Here is a 22,041-nt window from a genome sequence, read left to right on the forward strand (position 1 = left end):
GCGAAGAGGTAGATAGGGAGGAATCGGTTCCGAAAGTGAACCTAGAGGCTCCTCCCGAACAACCAGTTGACCCAAACTGAAACATCTTAGAAGCACTCCAAAACCTGATAGGAATAGTTCAGGATAGGTTTCCCGCAGAGGATCATCATGTTGAAAATTAGAACTCAGGGAGCCATAGATTGGCAGATAGGGAATAGAGTAGGAGTCCACCTCCTAATCCCATAGAGAGTCAGGCTGGGCATGAGCCCGAGTCTATTCACCTACCAACACAACCTCTAGTGGTAGAGCCAGTGTATTATTAGAGATCACGTCGGGATCTAGGGTATCTGATCAGAGTGGTTATGCGCCTCTAGCCACCATCTTTTGGGGGATCTACCGATGGGGTAGAAGTTGAGGCTTGGCTATTGAACCTTGATAGGTGCTTTGCATTGCGCTCTTACGCGAGAAATCTAAAGGCACATGTAGCAGTCTACCTATTGAGAGCAATGACCTCCACATGGTGGAGACAGGAGGAATACAAGTGTGGTTTAGTTGCTGATACTCTCACATGGGAGATTTTTACAGAGAGGTTCAAGGAGAGGTACTTGTTAGAGCATTACAGACAGTGTAGGATAGATGAGTTCCTTGACCTCCAGCAGAAGGGTCTCTTAATGACCCAGTACAAGAGCAAGTTCTTCGAGCTCTTGCCATACGTGGACTACCTAAAAGATGAGAAGCTTCTCGTCAATCATTTTATCAAAGGGCTGAATGCTGGCATAGTAGGACCGGTGAGGATGTCCACTCCAGAGAGCCTTCGGGTTGTTGTGGAGAAGGCTTTGATAGCAGAGGAGATTCAGTTTAGGCCATAGGATACGAGGGATTGGTTCCAAAATTGAAACCCTACACCCGAGACATATGGATTTCAGAAACCCCATTAGAAGGGAAATAACAGAAACACATAGGGGTTCTCCAAACCCCCTCCTCTACAACAGTCACAACAGAACCAGAGGCAAAGGCCTCCGTAGAGTTAGCAGGGCACAAAGCCCAGGCAGTGGCAGTCTCAGGGTCAGAGGTGAGATCAGCGATCTCAGGTTCCTTACACACCTCCTGTGAGGACTCAACAGTCCTCCAGGGGTGGGTAGAGTGGTTCTAGCAGGACAAAGGGGACAATCTTTCTCTAGGCCTCAGGGCGTCTATTTTCAGGCACGTGGTGCTTGTTTCACATGTGGAGCCATGGGGCACATGGCGAGAGAGTGTCCTCAGGGTCAGATGGCAGGGAATCAGAGGATGGCAGCATCAGAGCCTACAGTTGGAGATATGGGCAGGTCCCATAGAGTCTTTGTAGCAGTTGACAACCGCTAGGCAGAGCACTAGGCCACAGTCATTGAGGCTGCAGGTATGATCAGAGGTAACAATGTATCTGTTGGTATTTTGGTATGGTTTTGTCATTGATGTCAACACTAGTAGCATTCACTGGCAAGCAAGTAACTATTGCACAGTTACTGGTATATGATTCACTGGCATGAAATTATGATCACCGACACTTGGAATGATATGGAGGACACTAGGTAATATCGAAGACATCGAGTGGACATCTTACCTTAATGAATTAATCATTGGTATATTCATATTTGCATATTTTCTTTTACCGACAAATAGGTCTAGAGTTATCAAGGGTTACACTAGTAGGTTTATCTTTTCCAGATCAACATGGCACACTATGGACATGATTAATTATTGTTGTAAGTGCATTAAGTCGACATGTTCAATCGGTTATTGCATCGGATATTATATTGTTTGTAAAATATTTTTATTGTAATATCTTATAGTGTCGACCTACTAAAATTGGTCTTAGGTTATGGTATAAATGTAAGATCTTATTTGTAAGATCAAGTGTGGAATGCGAAAAAGAATTGTGTGAAGGTATATGCAAGATTAAGAAGTGCAATACATGCATACATCATTTGAAGGTGAAGCTAGGTTTTTGTGGAAGCATATCAGCATTACACTGGTACTGAATCTAGCATATGAAGATGCTATTTTGAGTAGTACATTCTTATTGGATCTAACCATCCAATTGTAGTCAGTGTGACTCCCATTTTGTGATTGAGTAGTGAGCTCTAGGTGCTTGGCCTTTCTGCATGTGTAGACCCCATTTATGTACACTTACTATCTGCAGTAGTATCATCTGATTGTGGGTAAGGTTTCCCACCGTGGTTTTTCCCCTTACAGGGTATCCACATACAAATATTGGTGTTATGTGTTGTGGATGACTTTGTGTTTATGTTTCATGCACTGATCTTTACCGGTATAACAATTAACTGTTAAAACTATCTACCAACATACTTAACTGGTTTATTGATATTAAGCATTAAGTTGGTTAAGTTATTTTTGGTTTGAATTTAGTTGACAACTGATTCACCCCCCCCCCCCCACCTCTCAGTTGTCTCTGGGACCTAACAATTGGTTTCAGAGCTTAGTCCTCTTTTGCAAAAGTTTAACAGCTTGAGGAGATCCAATGTCTACTAACTATTTTAGGAAGGACAGTCCTAAACTTGATGGAACCAACTATGGCATATGGAAGATCAGAATGGAGACACATCTAAATTGCATTGGAAAGGACATCTGGGATGTTACAAAGAATGGTTATACTTCTACTATACCAGGTCAGCGCAGTCCAGCTAACTTGACTAAAGATGAAGAAAATGATTGCAAAGCAAGAGAAGCACTTTTGAGTGCATTATCAGATCAACAAATCATGGGACTATCAGATAGGTCTACTGCTAAAGCGATTTGGGATCATTTGGAAACACTGAATGAAGGAGATTCCACAGTCAAAATTGCAAAACTTGAAAGCTTCCGGGTCAGGTATGAACATTTGAAAATGGAAGAAGATGAAAGGATTTCATCTTTTATGGAAAGAGTAAATGAAATTGTTTTGGGTATTAAATATTCTGGAGGAACCTTAAGTGAGGATGAAATTGTTTCAAAATTTTTAAGAGGATTGCCACCGGCATATAAAATGAAGGTTACTGCTATAAATGAGTTGAGAACAATGCCTAATACATCATTAACTAGGGATACACTGATTGGAAAACTTTCAACTTTTGAAATTGAGGAATTTGGTCCTATTGCTACTATTAAGACAGATTTAGCCTTTAAAACATCAACATCATCTGCTCCATCATTTAACAAATCTGTTTGGAAAACCTTTTATGCAAGAGAACTTGAAAAAATTGAAGCACTATTTGCAAGGAAAATGCCTAAAGGTCTAGTTGGAAGTAAGTATGAAGGTAAAGCACCCTTTAAATGTTTTAACTGCAATAAGATTGGTCATATGGCTTTGAGATGCCCTAATAGACATGCTAGACTAAGAGAAGAAGATAGAAGAACATACGAGCCTAACCTTGAATATCAGAGATACAGATTTAAGAAGAATTAAGACAAATCTTGTTACATTGTTGATGAAAGTGTGACTGATGATTTTGATGAGGATCTGATAGATAATGGATGGGTTTTTGTTTCTATAATAGAAGATCAACCGACACCTACTGCTCAACCGGTAGAACAAGCCCTAGCAGCTAAAGTTGAAGTAAAGGATGAATGGATCATTGACTTAGGATGCTCACATCATATGACAAGAGACAAAGGTAAATTCTTGAACTTTCAAGAATACAATAGAGGCTTAGTGAGATTTGGAGATGACAAAGCTTGTTCAATCAAAGGTAAGGGTACAACATCTCTTGATGGTAAGCATAACACTGACAATGTCTACTATGTTGAAGGATTAAAGCATAATCTTTTAAGTGTTTGTAAATTAGTTGAGAAAGGATTTCAGTTACAATTTAAGAATGTAAAATGCAAAATCATGAATAGAACTGGTTTGAAAATTGCAACCGGTAATCAGACTAGAGGTAATATCTTTCTTTTGAATAAAAATGAAAAGACATGCTTGATTGCACATATAGATGAAAGTTGGTTATGGCATAAGAGACTCTGTCATGTAAACTTTGATTGCATGGTAAAGATCAGCATTACTAAGGCAGTTAGAGATTTACCTAAAATTGTCAAACCTCAAAATACAATATGTAAGGAATGTCAATTTGGAAAACAAGTTAGAGCTAGTTTCAAAAGTATTCCAGAAAAATCCAATAATGCTCTTCATTTGATTCACACTGATTTATGTGGTCCAGCTAGAACTAAAAGCTTACAAGGTGATAGATATTTTATGCTAATCATTGATGACTATTCTAGAATGTGTTGGGTTACTTTTCTTAGAGAAAAATCAGAAGCACTTGGAAAGTTCAAACTGTTCAAAGCAATGGTTGTAAATGAAACAGGTAAGAAAATCAAATGTTTAAGATCAGATCAAGGAGGAGAATTCACATCTAAGGAATTTAATACATTCTGTGAAGTGAATAGAATCAGAAGACAACTATCAGTACCTCGGACACCACAATAGAATGGAGTTGTTGAAAGGAAAAATAAAACTATCTTGTATGCAGCAAGACGTATGTTATCATAAGCAAATTTACCACATGTATATTGGAGAGAAGCAGTTAGTACAACGGTCTATACATTCAACAAAGTTCACATCAAAGGTGAAACCGGTAAGACCCCTCATGAACTATGGTTTGGTAATACTCCTACTCTTAAGTATTTCAGAATCTTTGGAAGCAAATGTTATATCAAAAGAGATGAGTATATTGGAAAATTTGATCCTAGAAGTGATGAAGGAATATTTCTTGGTTATTCATCTAAGAGAAAGGCATATAGATGTTTTAACAAAAGATTGCAGAAAATTGTTGAGAGTACAAATGTAAAGATTGATGAACAATTCAGAGGAACTTCAAGGTATATAGACTCTGAACTGGCAACATAAATTTTGAGAAATGAACCTACACTGAATCCACCGGTACAAAATGAAGATCCAGCTACCCCAGTACCATTTGAGGATTCCACAGTAATTGAAGAATAACAACAAACAAAGACACCCCAATATGTAAGACTGAATCATTCAGAAGATCAGATAATTGGAAACAAATTTAAAGGAGTTATGACAAGAGGAAGATTGGAAAATGAAGAGGTATGTCTTATTTCTCAAATTGAACCATCATGTGTTAATGAGGCATGTGAAGACAAATTTTGGATTAAAGCTATGGAAGAAGAATTAGAACAAATTGAGAAAAATAACACTTGGACATTAGTTCCCCGGCCTAAAGATAAAAATGTAATTGGAACCAAATGAGTATTCAGAAACAAACTTAATGAAGATGGTAGGGTTGTCAGAAATAAAGCAAAACTAGTGTGTAAGGGATATTCTCAGAAAGAAGGAGTTGATTACAATGAAACTTTTGCACAGGTAGCTAGAATTGAGGTAGTCAAATTATTTTTGGTTTTTGCAACACACAAGAACTACAAAGTTTATCAAATGGATATTAAATGTGCATTTTTGAATGGAGATCTTGAAGAGGAAGTCTATATTGAACAACCTGATGGATTTTCTTTGACAGATGACAATGATATGGTATGTAGGTTAAGAAAAGCTCTATATGGATTAAAACAAGCTCCAAGAGCTTGGTATGCAAGATTGGATAAGTATCTTTTAAAGATTGTTTTTACTAAAGGAAATGCAGACAACAATTTATATTACAAAATAACTAATGATGACATCTTGATTATAGAAGTATTTGTTGATGATATAATCTTTGGAGGAGAAGATGGATTATGTAAGGAATTTTCTATTAAAATGCAACAAGAATTTGAAATGTCTATGATTGGAGAAATAAAATTCTTTTTAGGATTGTAGATTTCACAGACTGACAAAGGTATATTCTTGATCCTCACCACCATCATGGGGAGTAGAGGAGGGGCTATGGTATGGGCATGGGTAGCAAGCAATGGAATGATATCTGGACCCTATACCCCCCACCCTACAGGGTGATAGTTCCCCCCCCACCCGGCCGGGATGTAGGGTGGGAAACAATCGCCCATACATAGAATAGTAGGGGGCACTAATCCCTCAAAATAGTAGGGGGCAACCATATTACTAAAAGAGTTACTAAAGAAATTTGGGATGGAGAACTCTAAATGGGTAAGCACACCTATGACTACAAATGACAAATTATCTCAAAGGGATGAATCTATACCTGTTAATCCAACTAGATACAAATCTATGATAGGAGGTTTATTGTACTTGACACAAACCAGACCTGATATTATGAATGTAGTCTGTATTGTTTCAAGATTTCAAAGTAATCCTAGAGAAAATCATGAATCAGCAGTAAAAAGGATTTTCTGGTACTTACAAGGGACTATAAATCTTGGATTATGTTATCATAGAGATGAAAATTTTGATCTATGTGCATACACAGATACAAATTGGGCAGGAGATGTGGATGATAGGAAAAGCACCACCAGCGGAGCATTCTTTCTTGGAAACAGATTAGTTTCTTGGTTGAGTAAGAAACAAAGTTGTACATCTTTATCAACAACAGAATCAGATTATGTTGCAGCAGCAACCAACTGTACACAGGGACTATGGCTTAAGCAAATGTTGAAAGACATAAAGGTAAAATGCAAGGAACCTATTACTATATATTGTGATAACACTACAACAATTGATATATCTAAGAATCTAGTACTACATTCTAAAACAAAATATGTTTCTATCAAACTGAATTTTCTAAGGGAAAAAGTTGAAGAAAAGGAGATAAAACTAGTTTATGTGAATACTAAGGAACAACTTGGAGATATCTTTACAAAACCTTTTCCCAAGGAGACTTTTGAATATATCAAAGATCAGCTTGGAGTCCTACCACCACTAGTAGAGACCTAGGAAGTTGATGATTGTCATCAACCGACAGAATTAACAAACAAATCTTTTATTCTGGTCCTTGATGAGGAAGCTACTTCTCAGGGGGAGTAGTTGGTATATTGAATTGATTGGTATTTTGTATATGAACTTAGTTTTGTTGTAACTTTGGCATTTGATTTCAAAGGGGGAGAGATATCTATGGAAAAACACATTATCTTTTGAGGAGAGATTGGTATTGAAAAACTTTGGATAACACATGTTGCTCCCAGGGGGAGAGATTGTTGTTTGGGAGAGACTCATACTCTTTGTATGTATTTTGATTTCTGGTTATGATCTTTTTGGAGATTGTTGGTTTTTGGTATTTGGCATTTCTGTTTTGGAACTTTGATGGTTTTTCCATCTTGTGTTGCCACCAATACCAAACAACATTCACCGGCAAGCAAGTAACTATTGCACAGTTACTGGTATATGGTTCATCAGTAGGATATAATGATCACCAACACTTAGAATGATATGGAAGACACTTGGTAATATCGAAGACATCGAGTGGACATCTTATCTTAATGAATTAATCATTTGTATATTCATATTTGCATATTTTCTTTTATCGGCAAATAGGTCCAGAGTTATCCAGGGTTACACCGACAGGTTTATCTTTTCCAGATCAGCATGGCATGCTATGGAGATGATTAATTATTGTTGTAAATGCATTAAGCTGACATGTTCAATTGGTTATTGCATCGGATATTATATTGTTTATAAAATGTTTTTATTGTAATATCTTGTAGAGCCGACCTACTAAAATTGGTCTTAGGTTTATGGTATAAATGTAAGATCTTATTTGTAAGATCAAGTGTGGAATGCGAAAAAGAATTGTGTGAAGGTATATGTGAGATTAAGCAGTGCAATACATGCAGACATCATTTGAAGGTGAAGCTAGGTTTTTGTGGAAGCATATCAACATTACACTGGTACTGAATCCAGCATATGAAGATGCTATTTTGAGCAGTACATTCTTATTGGATTTAACCATCCAATTGTAGTTAGTGTGACTCCCATTTTGTGATTGAGCAGTGAGCTTTAGGCACTTGGCTTTTCTGCATGTGCAGACCCCATTTATGTACACTTACTATCTGCAGTAGTATCATCTGATTGTGGGTAAGGTTTTCCATGATGGTTTTTCCCCTTACAGGGTTTCCACGTACAAATATTGGTGTTATGTGTTGTGGATGACTTTGTGTTTATGTTTCATGCACTAATCTTTATTGGTATAGCAATTAACTGTGAAAACTGTCTAACAACATACTTAACTAGTTTATCGGTATTAAGAATTAAGTTGGTTAAGTTGTTTTTGGTTTGAATTTAGTTGACAACTGATTCACCCCCCCCCCTCTCAGTTGTCTCTGGGACCTAACAATATCTATATTATTTGATTTAGGAGCTACTGACTCCTTTATATCTTTATTGGTTGTGAAGCATTGCGGGCTAGTGGCAACTAGACAAGGTGTCAGTTGGGAAGTGGAGTTAGCTTTAGGGGCTAGAGTGTCAATGGAATCAGAGGTTAGGGCATGTGAGCTTCAGATTGGCAATACCACCACCTTAGTAGACCTTAGAGTTACACCACTTGGATTATATGGCATCATACTTGGCATGGATTGGCTTTATGCCCATAGAGCCAAGATGGATTTCCGTCGGAAAGAAATGGAGTGTGAGGATGATCAAGGTTCACCCATAGTAATCATAGGGATTCAGAGACTCATGTCTCTTCGTATGATTTCCACAATGCAGCTTAAGCAGAGCATGTGAAAGGGATGTTAGTTATTTGCCATCACCATCAATGATAGAGTGGAAGAGGATGAAAAGGAAACATCAATTAATGACCATCATATCCTTAAGGGATACTCAGACGTGTTTCCCTCAGAGCTACCTGGAATGCCACCTCATAGAGAGATTGACTTTCATATAGACCTTGTACTAGGAGCTAAGCCTGTTTCAAGAGCACCTTATAGGATGACCATAAATGAGCTTGATGAGCTCAAGATGCAGCTTGAGGAACTCCTAGAGAATGGTCACATACATCCTAGCATATCCCCGTGGGGTGCACCAGTCATCTTCATGAAGAAGAAGGATAGATCTCTTCGATTATGCATGGATTATCGTCAGTTGAACAAAGTAACCATCAAGAACTGATATCCCTTGCCTAGGATCGATGATTTATTCGACCAACTTCAAGGTGCCAAAGTATTTTCCAAAATTGATCTGAAGTCAGGATACCATCAGTTGAGGATAGTGGAAATTGATATCCACAAGACCACATTTCGCACTAGATATGGCCACTATGAGTTCACCATGGTTCCATTTGGTCTTACAAATGCTCCAGCTATTTTCATGAGCCTCATGAATGGGGTATTCCACACATTACTTGACTGTTTTGTGATTGTGTTCCTCGATGACATATTGATATATTCTCAGAATGAGGAGGAGCATGAGGAGCACCTGAGACAGGTTTTGCAGTGTTTGAGGGACAATCAGTTGTATGGAAGTTTGTCGAAGTGTGCTTTCTTTTGTTCTGAGGTCAAGTACCTTGGGCACATTATTTTCGGTGATGGGATCTTAGTAGACCGATCAAAGATCAGAGCTATTATGGATTGGCCAGTGCCAACCAGTGTGACAGAGGTCAGGAGCTTCATGGGCTTAGCAGGTTATTACCGATGCTTTGTTGAGGGATTCTTTAGAGTCGCACATCCCATTACTTCTCTTCAACGTAAAGGGAAGAAATTTGAGTGGACAAAGAAGTGCGAGAGGGCCTTTTAGGAACTCAAGAAGGCACTTACTAGTGCACCTATCCTTGTAGTACCAGATCCCTCAGCTGACTTCATGGTTTGCACAGATGCTTCCCTAGAGGGTTTAGGAGCGGTCCTTATGTAGGATGGTAGGGCTATAGCTTTTGAGTCTAGAAAACTTAAAACTCATGAGCTTAACTACCCTACTCATGACCTTGAGCTTACAGTAGTAGTGCATGCACTTTTGAGGTGGAGGCACTTCCTTTTGGGTCATCATTTTGAGCTTCATTCAGACCATCAGAGTCTTCAGTACATATTCACTCAGTCGAACCTTAATGCACGTCAGAGGAGATGGATGGAGTTCTTGTGCGAGTATGATTTTGACGTTCACTACATCAAAGGGAAAGAAAACATAGTTGCAGATGCTTTGAGTAGGAGGTGTCATGAGGTATACACCATATCTATGGGCATAGATTTGAGAGATCGGATATTGCAGTAGTTGCTAGAGGATGGATGGTATTTAGAGGTTTGTCAGGTGATACGATCTCAGGAAAATCTAGAAGGAAAATATGTGGATTATTCCTTGGAGTCCGATGGACTATTACGCCATAGAGGGCACATCTATGTACCTTCTTCCGGGGGTTTGCAAGAGTTCATTGTCATGGAGGCTCATAGAGCTCCTTATATAGCACATCCTAGAGTTAAGAAGATGCATGCTAACTTGAGATAGTTATATCATTTGCCAGGAATGTGGCAGCTCATTGCTGAGTTAGTAGCCCAATGCCTCGAGTGTCAGAGAGTCAAGGTGGAGCACCACCATCTAGGTGGGCTGCTCCAGTCTCACGCTATACCAGAGTGGAAGTGGGATACTATATCCATGGATTTCATCATTGGTCTTCCTATGTCATCTCGTCGCCATGATGCCATCTTGGTGATAGTTGACAAGTTGACCAAAGTGGCCCACTTTTCACTAGTTCAGACTACCTTCACAGCACCAGCAGTAGCACAAGTGTTCTTGTGAGACATTGTCAGACTTCATGGCGTTCCATGCAAGATTATTTCTAATAGGGATTCCCTCTTCACTTCTTCCTTTTGGAAGGCATTACAGGCAGCTATGGGCACTAAGCTCAACTTCAGTACAACCTATCATCCGGAAATGGATGGTCAGAAAGAGAGGGTTAACCAGGTGTTAGAGGATATGCTTCGCATGTACGTCATGGATCATCAGACCAGATGGGAAGAGTACCTTCCCTTAGTGGAGTTTGCCTATAAAAATGGGCATCACACTTCTTTGGGGATGCCACCCTATCAGGCATTATACGAAAGGCCTTGTAGGACACCGTTGAGTTGGGACCGCATAGAGGACAGAGTTGCTATTGGTCCTGAGATAGTTTGTGATATGGAACAACAGGTGGATTTGATTAGGCAGCATCTTAGAAAGGCACAAGATAGACAGAAGAAGTATGCAGATGTGAAGAGGATAGATCGTAGCTACTTGGTTGGAGACAGAGTCTTTTTGAGAGTGTGACCACATAAGAGTCCAATCCATTATGGAAAGGGTTCTAAGTTCGCACCTCACTTTGTAGGACCATTTGAGATCCTTGAGAGGATAGGACTAGTTGCCTATCATTTAGCATTGCCACCTAGCCTATCACGCATCCACGATGTGTTTCATGTGAGGAAGTATATCTATGATGAGTCTCATATTTTAGAATGGGATACCTTGCAGGTGGAGTCGGATGGGCGGCTAGCTTTGGAGCCCATTCGTATTTTGGCATGCTGGACGCTGGCCCTTCAAGGTCGAGAGCTGGACCAGGTTAGGGTCTAGTGGGATTGCTATAATGAGGTTATGGTTTCATGGGAAGACGCAACACGTATGAGATCACAGTACCCTCATCTTTTTGATGAACTCTAGGAGGAAGTTCATGCCTAGAGGGGGAGGGTGTGAGGCCCTACCCTGACTCATCCTAGCATTTAAGTATTTTTCATGTTGAGACTATTATGGTTGCTTTATTTTTATACATTATGGATTTGGAACTTATATGATTTCATGATTTGGATAACATTGATATATATTGATGCTTCATTTCTATGCATTATAGACATAGAACTCTATATGATTCTAGAATAGGATTACTTTGTGATGATGTATGTCATTATTGGAATTGCAAGACTTTACTATGATGATAGAAATATGATGCATGTTTATGTATGGATCAAAATTATGAGGATTATGATAATTGCTTATGTGGATTTATTTTGATACAAGACATATTGATTTTTGTTTAATATCAATTGTATGCAGAGTGTTTGACATGTATTCTTATTCATGTGTTTAAATGTTATATCATGTTATTTGGAAGTACTAATGTGTAATTGAGATGCCCAGGAAAATTATCCATGTGATCATGGAAATATTATGGAGAACCAAACCTAGACCTATGTACGTTCGTAAAGATAGGGGTTGTCTATTTGGAGAGACAACACCCCGTATGTATCGTATTTTATTTGTAGTAGTGAATGATGCATGTGTGTTAAATTTTATTATTGATTTATTTAAATCCAACAAGAGACAATTTCCATGTGTAATTTTGTAATGTATTTTATTGTGTTACTTGACACATGTGTTAATTTATGTCTTGAATTTTGACTTGTCTCTTGAAGGGAGTTGTTTAACCATAGCTTTTTCAAATAATTTAATGTGGTTCTATATTTTCCTTGGGTAGAGAATCTTTGGGGTGGTCAACTTAGGTTTGACCCGAAAGTTAACTTTAGATGGGTTTAAAAGGGGTTAAATGGACTCCTAGGGGTAGTTTAAAGGCGTTTCCTAAAGCCCATAAGGTATACCTAAGGGTTAGGAGTAATTTTAGGCATGTGACAACTCCCATGTGGCTATTTAGTCACTCTAAAAAGTGGGTTTCCTAAGGTGAGCGAAAATTGAATTTAGAAGTTATCATCTAGGTTAGTTAACTTTCATTTTTGATGAGAGATCCCTTTTGATCTTTCCTGACTTTTTCCTTTTTCAATTTTAGAAACCTTTGAGAACTCTGACTGAGGTCTTCTTAGGCAAGAATGAGAGATTTTGCAGGCAATCACCCACTCTCCATTTTTGGAGACAAGGCAATTTTGAAAAGAAGAATAGATTTGGAATAGCAAATTGGCTAAGGGTAGAGAAGCAAGGAATTGTGGAATTGGGTTGCTCATCCTCAACTAGATCTAGCATTCCTTTGGATAGTTGAAGGTTGGTTTAACTTCTCTTTGTATTGTTTTCATGTTGCATATTATGTTGAAAAGATTTGCTTGTATGAAAAGGCTAGTTTCTTGTATTTTTCCCTTGTGAAAATTATTTTGTGTTCTATATTGTACTTCTTACATGCATTTTTTTGTGCTTTGGGAGTAACCAAGGCCTCCTACTCTTGGGAGAGAGGATGGTCTTGTGGGTGGTAGAAGTTTGACAACCCTCGAGTGAGAGGCTCTCATTCTGAGAGTGATCTCAAGGGATATATTTGTGACCCTTGTTGCATGGCCTGTTTATACATTTGGGGGTCATAAGGAGGGAAATATGGTATGAATGCCTTGGGGGGGCATAAGGATGTGGGGTTATTATACTTATGATATATCTTTGGTTGCCATGAGGTGGCTTTGTGTTCTACCAGTCTTGCAGTCTCCTTAGGGTATTTGGTCCACTACCACCCTCGAATAGACATCACATTTTGTGGTGCAGTGTAGCCTTGGTTGGGAATATGTTGTTGTGATTGTTTTCCCCTGCTTGTTGTGTTTGCATGTGTGTAACCTATCTAGGGCTTGGTTCTCCAAGCTCGGGGGTGGCTGCTAGTAAGCCTAGGCTGGGAGGTGAGCACTCCATGGTCAAAGCATTTTGATTTATTTGCAGGATGTTAAAAGAAAAGAAAAGGACAAGTAGAAGTTGCTGGACTTATTTGTTTACAGAAAAAAATTTGGGAATGGAATATTTATGTTTTTAAGTTGCAACAATGTAAAGGGAAACTTTGTTGTATCTATTTTCGAAAGGAAATGTATGTATTATTTTTAAGGTTCTCATTTAATAGAAATGCGAGATCCATTTGTAAGGTTGACTATAATGTATTTTAAATATTCTTGAAATTTTAATGATTGCATGCATGTTACTTTGAAAAGAAATGTTCAAGTTTATTTCTTTATGCATATCTCTAAGTTTAATTAAAATAAATCTAGATTTATGTAGTTGTTGAATATATGTTAATATATTCTGTCATTTTTCTCTTTAATTTATTCGCAGAAAACAAATAAAAAATATTAATATGACTATCTCTAAGTTTTATTTCAATGCTTTCTAGTCTAAAAATAAAGTTGATGTTTAGATTTATTTAATTCTATCGTTTACTTATTTGCAGAAATTAAAATCTAGAATTAAATGGTCTATTTAATTTAAATAATAACATTCTATATAGTTGTTGTTCATATTTATTTAACTCTGTTATTTATTTATTGCAGAAATTAAATCTACAGTTAAATAGGCTATCTCTATTTTGTGGTATTTAATGTAAAAAAAAATATACATGGATTTAAATCAGAATACTTTAATTAATCTATTTAAAAAGTTTCAAAAAAAAAAAGACCTTGATTTAAATCTGAGGATTATTAATAATCTGTTCTTTGTTTTTTTTGAAAAGAAAAAAAAATAATATAAATTTGCTTAAAAGAAAATTTAGCCCTAAATCTAATGAGTATCCAAAATATATGTATATAAATAAATAAATAAATATATATATATATATTTATTTATTTATATTTAAAATATATGTATATATATATATTTTATATATAAAAAAAATAATAAACAAAAAAAATAGAGGAAAGCATTGTTTTTAAACCTAGGGTTTCGGGGAAAAAAGGGCCGAACCCACTGTGTGTTAGCACAGTGGGCAGACGACGGCTCGGGCCGCCACTGTGGCTCCACACAATGGATAGCACAGAGGCCACCACTGTGGGAAACCATAGTTGAAGTCGAGGCCTCCCACTACGGGTAACCGTAGTGGAAGGGCTCGGCCGCCACTGTATATTCCCACAGTGGGTGGTGCCCAACCACTACTCTGGGGATACACAGTGGCGCTTGGGAAGGCCCCCGCTTGACGCCGTTCTAAACCGCCTCCGCTCCTCCATTCCTCCGCTGTATCCGCCATGGCTGCCGCCTCTTGAACCTGCACAATCACACACACACACACACACACTTCAAAAAAAATAAAATAAAAGGATAAAATCATAGTTAAGCCCTAACCCGAAAATAGGGTTAGGGCAAGATAATATTTGGAGGATAAATATAGTTTGAGAGGGGATCTTTTTTATAACATTTTAGTTAGGTTAAATGGGTATTTATTAATAATGTATGTTTTAAAAAAAAAGGGGATTAACCTCACATATAAACATATAGGTGTTTAATATATATATATATATATATATAGTTTTAATTGATGGTTGTATAAATTTGACTTTAATTTAATTGGTTTATTTAACATTCATAATTTATATATGTTAAATAAACAATTAAATATGAAGTCTTAAATTTTAAATTATATTGGAGTTAATCATTTAGGAAATTTATTCTGTTGGTAGTTATTTGACTAAAGGGAACATTTTTCTTTGTCTACCTAAACATAGTATTTTATTGAGATTAAACTTTATAGGACAAAATTCATTATGAATTTAATTGACCCTTTAGTCGATTTAGTTTAAACACATTTTCATTATTGTTAAAATAAAATATAGACATTATGAACTAAGTGCTAGGACTAATTTAATTAGTTCCTAAAGACAATTAATAGTTATTGGAGATTAATTTTATCTACATCAATTAATTGGCTATATTAATTTATTGGTTAAAATCAATGAGATAATAAATAATTCTTTTAATGTTCTGCATTTGATTTAAACTATTATCACTTACTTGAGTTAGTGGTTAGAGTTAACTCACACATAGTTAAGACAAACATGCTAGTGCATTTCATTTTAGCAAATTTAATGTTATTAAGTTGTGATTTAAAAAAAAAAAAATTATCCCGTTCATGCCCAAAATTTTGGGCATGACAACTTCTAGGATCAAATTTGCCAATATACTCATCTCTCCTAATGTAACATTTTCTTCCAAATATTCTGAAATATTTAAGAGTAGTAATATTACCAAACCATAATTCATAAGGTGTCTTACCAGTTTCACCTTTGATGTGAACTCTGTTGAAAGTGTAAACTATTGTATTCACTGCTTCTCTCCAGTACACATGAGGTAGATTTGCTTCTAATATCATGCTTCTAGCTGCATCCAGAATAGTTTTGATCTTCCTTTCCACAACTCCATTTTGTTGAGGTGTCCGGGGTGTAGATAGTTGTCTTCTAATTCCATTCACTTCACAAAATGTATTGAACTCCTTAGATGTAAATTCACTTCCTTGATTTGATCTTAAACATTTGATTTTCTTACCGGTTTAATTCTCTACCATTGCCTTGAATATTTTGAATTTCTCAAAAGCTTCTGATTTCTCCCTGAGAAAAGTAACCCAACACATTCTAGAATGATCATCAATGATTAGCATAAAGTATCTATCTCCATGTAGACTTCTTGTTCTTGTCGGACCACACAAGTAAGTATGAATTAAATCAAGAACATTATTGGATTTCTTAGAAATACTCTTAAAAGTTGTTCTAACTTGCTTTCCCATTTGACATTCCCTACATACCAGATTAAGAGGTTTTACAATCTTAGGTAAATCCCTTACTGCCTTAGATGAACTAATCTTTATAATGCAATCAAAATATTCACATGACAGAGTCTTTTATGCCATAACCAACTTTCATCAATATGTGCAATCAAGCATGTCTTTTCACTGTTATTCAAATGAAATATATTACCTCTAGTTTGATTACCGGTTGCAATCTCCAAACTAGTTCTATTCATATTTTGCATTTACCATTCTTGAATTGTAACTAAAATCCTTTTTCAACTAATTGACCAACACTCAAAAGAATATGCTTCAAACCTTCAATATAATAAATGTTGTCAGTATTGTGCTTACCATCAAAAGATATAGTTCCTTTTCCTCTGATCAAACAAGCTTTGTCATCCCCAAATCTTACTAGACCTCCATTGTATTCCTAAAAAGATAAGAATTTACTTTTATCACCAGTCATATGATGTGAACATCTTGAATCTATAATACATTCATCCTTTTCTTCAATTTTAGCTACCAGGGCCTTCTCTACCAGTGGAACAATAGTTGTCGGTCAATCTTCTGTTATTGCAACAAAAGCCCATCCATTGTCTGCCGGTTCTTCATTAGAATCATCAGTAACTCCTTCATCAACATAGTAACATGATTTGTCTGTATTCTTCTTAAATCTGTATCTCTGATATCCAGGGTTAGGCTTATATGTTCTTTTAGCTTCTTCTCTTAATCTAGCATGTCTATTAGGACATCTAGAAGCCATATGACCAAGTTTATTGCAGTTAAAACATTTAAATGGTGCTTTACCTATACTTACTTCCAATAGGACCTTTAGGCATTTTCCTTGCAAATAGTGCTTCAAGTTCTTCTAGTTATTCATTCTCCCTCTGGATATCTTCAAGTTCTCTTGCATAAAGTATTTTCCAATCAGATTTATCAGATGATAATGATGATGATTCTTTGAAAGCTAAATTTGTCTTAATTGTAGCAACATGACCAAATTCCTCAAGCTCAAATGCTGAAAGTTTTCCAACCAAGGTATCTCTAGATACTGATGTATCAGGCATTGTTCTCAACTCATTAATAGTAGCTACTTTCATTGTGTATGCCAGTGGCAATGCTATCTAAACTTTAGAAACAATTTCATCTTCACTTAAGGAACCTCCACAGTATTGTATTCCCAAAACAATTTCATTAACCCTTTCCATAAAAGCAAAAATTCTTTTGTCTTCTTCTATTTTCAAATTTTCATACCTGAACCGGAAGCATTCCAGTTTTGGAATTTTGACAGTGGTATCTCCTTCATTTAATGTCTCTAATTTAGCCCAAATAGCTTTAGCAGTAGATCAATATGATAATCCCATGATTTGCTGATCTGACAAGGCGCTCAAGAGTGCCTCTCTTTCTTTGCAATCATTCTCTTGATCCTTACACAATGTTGGTGGATTAGGTTGATTCGGTGTAGGACCAACATAGCCATTCTTTGTAACATCCCATATGTCTTTTCCAATGTAATTCAGATGTGTCTCCATTCCTATATTCCATATACCATTGTTAGTTCCATCAAGTTTTAGACTGTCCTTCCTAAAAAATTTAGTTGCCATAGAATCTCCTCAAGTTGTTAAACTTCTGCAAAAAGAGGACTTACCTTTGATACCAATTGTTAGGACCCGGAGGCAAATAAGAGGGGGGGCAGGGGGTGAATCAATTGTCTATTAATTTCAACCCAAATATAACTTAATCAAACTTGATACATAATACCGGTAAACCAAACTTAATGTCGGTTAACAGATTAACAATTAATATCAATACAGGTAAAACTTAATGCATGAAACAAAAAGAGAAACAACATCCACAACACATAACATAGAGATTTGTACGTGGAAACCCTATAAGGGGAAAAACCATGATGGAAAACCTTACTCACAATAAGATGATACTACTATAGTTAGTATTTGTGTACAAATGGGGTATGCACATGCAGAGAGGCCAACCTCCTAGATCTCACTGCTCAATCACAAAATAGGAGTCACATTGACTACAATTGGATGATTAAATCCAATGGTAATGTACTGCTCAAAGTAGCATCTCCAATGTTGGATTCAGGACCGATTAAGCTTTGATAATCACCTTCTCTATGGTCTACTCATATGATCTTCAATATTTGCACATACCATGTTACAATACCATAACCATATACCATCTCTCTGTTATATATCTTTCTTCTCCTTATTACATCATCTCACAAATGAGATCTTACATATATACCAAAACCTAAAACCAAATGTGTAGGTCGGCTAATTAAGAATATTACAATAAAATCAATTAGAACAAGTCAATATGTGATGCATCATGCCGGCTCAATACAATTACAACAATATCCAATTGATTAAATCATCTCCATAATGTGTTGAGCTGATCTAGAGTAGATAATGCATGTCGGTCCATAACCTAGACCAATTTGTCGGTAACAACAAATATGTCATCCCGATTAGACCAATAACCAAAATATCAAAACCAAGTGTCCAAACCATGTCTTTAAAATAACCAAGTGATCTCCAGATGATACAAAGTCATCCTCAGTGCCGGTGAACAATATAACCTATCGGTGAACCAAATACTAGTGACTGTACATAAGTAACTGAACTTGCCGATGAACATAAGGTGCAAGTTCAACATAATCAAAGATCTCCAGAAGGATAAGTGTTGAAATCAATGACAAAACCAATGCACCACATCCATAATACCAATAAATTCCACATAAAATTTTCATATGAAAACATCATTATATTACATAATATCTCTTGGACATAGAATACATAATAGATATATGTCATCCATTACAAATAGAATGTCATGATACAATGATCACATTAATGATATACAATTACAAGATCATAGATGAATCTTTACATATAACAAAGATTACATTCACATCATAAATCCATAGCACTAGAAACTAAAGGAAAGAAGTAATACCCATCATGTACATGAACATCCAGTGAGGAAAATCCCAAGGGAAGAAGGCATCAAACCACCCAACCATATGGAACCAAAAATGTCCACCCCTCATTCTCTAGAGAATGACATAAGGCCCCACACATTCTAAACCTAGGCTAACACCTAACATCCAAGGACTTAAAACATAGGTAATAACAACTAAAGACTAGCAACATAAGCCACAACCAAAATGCACAAATCAAGGATCAACCAAAAAGAACAAAACCACCAGAGACTACCATCAAAACAAGGCTAAGGTAGTAGGACACATATAAGGAAGAGTGTCATCACATGCCATCAACAAGGGTTTAACTGCTGGCCTTAGACCTTGACGCCCATCGATAGGGTTTCCCTAGGAGTCTCTCTCTATACCTTGACACCCAAGTGATACCCATGTAGAACCAACTCAACCTTTGAGAGGACAAGGGATTTTAGTCATGCCAACAAGGTCTTCTCAACTCATCCTAAGCCTGAACTAGCACTCTAGGCCATGAGTGAGGTACCACAAAATATTTTATCTTGTTTAAATGAGAAAGCTACCCAAAATCCTAAATCAATTAATTAAGATTATCACTTTCTTATTGAAAAACTTCCAATGAGAATCTCTAGTAGTCCCTCTCTAGACCTTAGCACCCACTTGGAAGCCACTCCCCCTATCATGTTCCTAAACCTAGGGTAAAACATAAATACAATGAACCTTAAAGAATCACATCATACATCATTATGAAGGTTCCATATCTAATCTAAACCATAATAACTTATGAATCCATAAAGCCATATTCCAATAATCTTATGCAACATTATAATCATGAGACTAATAATATCAATAACATAATGCATCCAAAATATGATTCTAACAATACGTTGCAAGGCATTTCAATTTTTCTCAAAGCCAATAATATAACATATATGAAAATCCTCATAACTAAAATAAAAAAAAATTGGAAAACATTACAGGGAATCATAAAAATCGTAAAATCAAGATTTTGGTTCGACACAGACTTAGAAAATCAACTAGCAAAGACAAAACAATAGAACAATGCTTTCACAAAATTAAATGGCACATTTACTCATTTCTCTAGTACCTATACAAAATCTTATGGCGCTTTTTTGGCTCAAAATATCATATTAATTTAACATAAAATAACACATATACTACATAGTGTTGCGCTTTACTAACACAGAATGGTGTGTTTGTTAACCAACCTCGTGCTACATAATATAGTTCAATGCACCTGTTAACCAGATTAACACAAATTCCAAACAAAGTAGCACCTTCAACCAATAAGATAGCGCAAATGACAAATAAAATAGCACTAAAATAACTGATTTAGTGCATACCTGACAAATAACAAATATCAACTCAAAAACAAAGAATAAATTATCAACAACTCAGAAAAATATGCAATAAAAACATGACTAAGGGATAATACCGAAAATAACATTTAGCAACCATCTATATAAAATAACAAACAAAAAATAGAGATCGAAAAATACTAAGTTCCATTCTCAAAATTCATCCAACAAGAAAGAACCCAAAATTCTTAGTTCTGGTAACTCAAACTATTTAAAACATAGCAATGCAAACACAAACATAACCTCCAAAGGTAATAACAATAAAATCCTCCCAAACAATAGATACAAAGAAGGATAAAATAAAGAGTATCAAACACAACCACATCCTTCAAAGGAAAGAAAACAAAAAGCCCTTTCATCCAATCCCAGGTGCATAGAAGGGAAAAACACAAAAATCTCAAGAATGCACAAACACATCTTTTCAAGTACAAAGAATACAATCTTTCCTTTAAAAAAAAATGTATAAAATAAGATCATGACCATCGACCTAGAAATTTGAAGAATGGACAATGAAACTTGAAGGAAAAATGCACAGCCAATTTGAAACACCAACAAATCCACAATCCAACAACTCCTCCCACACATAAACAATAAAAAAAAAATGCAAATGGAAAACAACTCAAATCCTCAAAACATACACATAAATCCCCTTTCCATATCCAAAATCAAAATCCAAAACTCTCAAAAAATAAAAAACTCTTCGGAAAAACCATTTCTCCCACTTTTTATTTTCAAAAGTCGTAATCATCATACCTCCTCACACCCCAAAAATCAAAATAATAAAAATAAAAATAATTTTAACAAGCCTTCACAAATATTGAGATAAAATAAATTAAATAATATTAACCTCCAAACACAACTCCAAAAAGACCAATCATAAAAAGGGTAAGTAAACAAATAATAAACAAACAAACAAATAAATAATAAATAAATTAACAAACAAATCAATCAATAAATAAATAAATAACCAATAAACAAATAATTAAATGCTCAAAACAATAAATAATAAATATATAAACAATAAATAAATAAATGGATAAACAATAAAGATATAAAGACACAAATAAGCATAAATACTCAACCAATATAATTCCACCAAATAATCATTAATTTATAATAATCTCACAATAATTATATATTTATTTACATATATCATAGCTATCATCATTTAATAATTTGGATGATTGAGCTATATATAACAATTAATTAATTTCCACAACTCTAAATAACCAATAAAATAATAATTAAATTCACATATAACCATAAATATTTAAATAATATAATTTAAACTCAATCACCAATAATATCTCCCACAAACGTATAGAATATAATAAATAAATGAATAAATCTCTAGGCATAATTATAAATGTCAAATACTATAATCCACAAAATA

At 35.8% G+C, this 22,041-nt stretch overlaps 1 pseudogene; it reads right to left on the reverse strand.

The window, feature by feature from the left end:
* Nucleotides 1–14,759, reverse strand: part of LOC131875165 (uncharacterized) — a 93,750-nt pseudogene extending 78,991 nt beyond the window's left edge.
* Nucleotides 14,760–22,041: the final 7,282 nt, after the last annotated feature.

The sequence above is a fragment of the Cryptomeria japonica genome, chromosome 4, assembly GCF_030272615.1.
Source record: "Cryptomeria japonica chromosome 4, Sugi_1.0, whole genome shotgun sequence".
In the NCBI taxonomy this organism is placed as follows: domain Eukaryota; kingdom Viridiplantae; phylum Streptophyta; class Pinopsida; order Cupressales; family Cupressaceae; genus Cryptomeria; species Cryptomeria japonica.